This window comes from Schistocerca cancellata, unplaced genomic scaffold (genome assembly GCF_023864275.1).
Source record: "Schistocerca cancellata isolate TAMUIC-IGC-003103 unplaced genomic scaffold, iqSchCanc2.1 HiC_scaffold_460, whole genome shotgun sequence".
NCBI lineage: Eukaryota > Metazoa > Arthropoda > Insecta > Orthoptera > Acrididae > Schistocerca > Schistocerca cancellata.
In genome coordinates, this window is record NW_026046477.1 from 30817 (window position 1) to 33483 (window position 2667).

At 55.2% G+C, this 2667-nt stretch overlaps 1 non-coding gene across 1 annotated transcript; it reads left to right on the plus strand.

Moving 5' to 3' along the window:
* Nucleotides 1–586: 586 nt before the first annotated feature.
* Nucleotides 587–2495, plus strand: LOC126126589 (small subunit ribosomal RNA). Its single transcript, XR_007526813.1, has one exon. It is a non-coding gene; the product is annotated as a small subunit ribosomal RNA (ribosomal RNA).
* Nucleotides 2496–2667: the final 172 nt, after the last annotated feature.

The following is a 2667-nucleotide window of genomic DNA, read 5'->3' on the forward strand; positions in this document are numbered from 1 at the left end:
AGTGGGTCCTCGCGGCGCCCACATCTGCAGTGTGCTGGTCCGACTGAGGACTGTGTGCGTTGAGGATGCGCCGCCGCCCGGCACTCGGCGCCGCGACGCCGTCTGCTGCTCGGTCGCCCCAGCGGTTCTCGCTGGTGGTTTGTATCGCAGTTGTGCAGACGTGTTGGCACGTGCGCTGTGCTGGGAGAGTTCGCTTCGGCACCCACGTGGGGCCTTTGCCCTTCTGTGGCGCTGGCGTTGGAGCTGCCGGTCACCGTAGGTGGCGCGTGTTGTCTCCCGCCGGCAATGCCACGACAGCACGCTCCCGGGCCTCTGTCGGCAGCGGCAAGCTCAGTTGGGAGCACGGGTGGTCGCACCTAAAGCGTCTACTCGCCTAACTCCGGGCGATTGCGCCTCTCTCGAACCCGACCAAGTACTTAGGACGGCGCTGCGCGCCGCCGGGACCTGAGAGGGTTTCGAGGTGTATTGTGCAGGGGAGCTCAGCCTCCTCCTGTTTGCAGAATAATTGAGCGGACGCTTGCGTGTTCGCGCGGGCCCCTGGGACACACTCCCGGGCGGCCGGCTGCTCAGCTCTAGTTGACGCAGCTCCCTGGTTGATCCTGCCAGTAGTCATATGCTTGTCTCAAAGATTAAGCCATGCATGTCTCAGTACAAGCCGCATTAAGGTGAAACCGCGAATGGCTCATTAAATCAGTTATGGTTCCTTAGATCGTACCCACGTTACTTGGATAACTGTGGTAATTCTAGAGCTAATACATGCAAACAGAGTCCCGACCAGAGATGGAAGGGACGCTTTTATTAGATCAAAACCAATCGGTCGGCTCGTCCGGTCCGTTTGCCTTGGTGACTCTGAATAACTTTGGGCTGATCGCACGGTCCTCGTACCGGCGACGCATCTTTCAAATGTCTGCCTTATCAACTGTCGATGGTAGGTTCTGCGCCTACCATGGTTGTAACGGGTAACGGGGAATCAGGGTTCGATTCCGGAGAGGGAGCCTGAGAAACGGCTACCACATCCAAGGAAGGCAGCAGGCGCGCAAATTACCCACTCCCGGCACGGGGAGGTAGTGACGAAAAATAACGATACGGGACTCATCCGAGGCCCCGTAATCGGAATGAGTACACTTTAAATCCTTTAACGAGTATCTATTGGAGGGCAAGTCTGGTGCCAGCAGCCGCGGTAATTCCAGCTCCAATAGCGTATATTAAAGTTGTTGCGGTTAAAAAGCTCGTAGTTGGATTTGTGTCCCACGCTGTTGGTTCACCGCCCGTCGGTGTTTAACTGGCATGTATCGTGGGACGTCCTGCCGGTGGGGCGAGCCGAAGGCGTGCGACCGCCTCGTGCGTGTTCGTGCGTCCCGAGGCGGACCCCGTTGAAATCCTACCAAGGTGCTCTTTATTGAGTGTCTGGGTGGGCCGGCACGTTTACTTTGAACAAATTAGAGTGCTTAAAGCAGGCAAGCCCGCCTGAATACTGTGTGCATGGAATAATGGAATAGGACCTCGGTTCTATTTTGTTGGTTTTCGGAACCCGAGGTAATGATTAATAGGGACAGGCGGGGGCATTCGTATTGCGACGTTAGAGGTGAAATTCTTGGATCGTCGCAAGACGAACAGAAGCGAAAGCATTTGCCAAGTATGTTTTCATTAATCAAGAACGAAAGTTAGAGGTTCGAAGGCGATCAGATACCGCCCTAGTTCTAACCATAAACGATGCCAGCCAGCGATCCGCCGCAGTTCCTCCGATGACTCGGCGGGCAGCCTCCGGGAAACCAAAGCTTTTGGGTTCCGGGGGAAGTATGGTTGCAAAGCTGAAACTTAAAGGAATTGACGGAAGGGCACCACCAGGAGTGGAGCCTGCGGCTTAATTTGACTCAACACGGGAAACCTCACCAGGCCCGGACACCGGAAGGATTGACAGATTGATAGCTCTTTCTTGATTCGGTGGGTGGTGGTGCATGGCCGTTCTTAGTTGGTGGAGCGATTTGTCTGGTTAATTCCGATAACGAACGAGACTCTAGCCTGCTAACTAGTCGCGTGACATCCTTCGTGCTGTCAGCGATTACTTTTCTTCTTAGAGGGACAGGCGGCTTCTAGCCGCACGAGATTGAGCAATAACAGGTCTGTGATGCCCTTAGATGTTCTGGGCCGCACGCGCGCTACACTGAAGGAATCAGCGTGTCTTCCTAGGCCGAAAGGTCGGGGTAACCCGCTGAACCTCCTTCGTGCTAGGGATTGGGGCTTGCAATTGTTCCCCATGAACGAGGAATTCCCAGTAAGCGCGAGTCATAAGCTCGCGTTGATTACGTCCCTGCCCTTTGTACACACCGCCCGTCGCTACTACCGATTGAATGATTTAGTGAGGTCTTCGGACTGGTACGCGGCATCGACTCTGTCGTTGCCGATGCTACCGGAAAGATGACCAAACTTGATCATTTAGAGGAAGTAAAAGTCGTAACAAGGTTTCCGTAGGTGAACCTGCGGAAGGATCATTACCGACTAGACTGCATGTCTTTCGATGTGCGTGTCGTGTCGCGCAACACGCTACCTGTACGGCAGCAGCCGTGCGCCGCGTGCGGAACCACGCGTGCCTCTCAAAACTAACTGAAAAATGTTGTGTGGTACGAGCGCTGAAGCTCTGGAGCGGCTGGCCTGCGGCACCCTGGC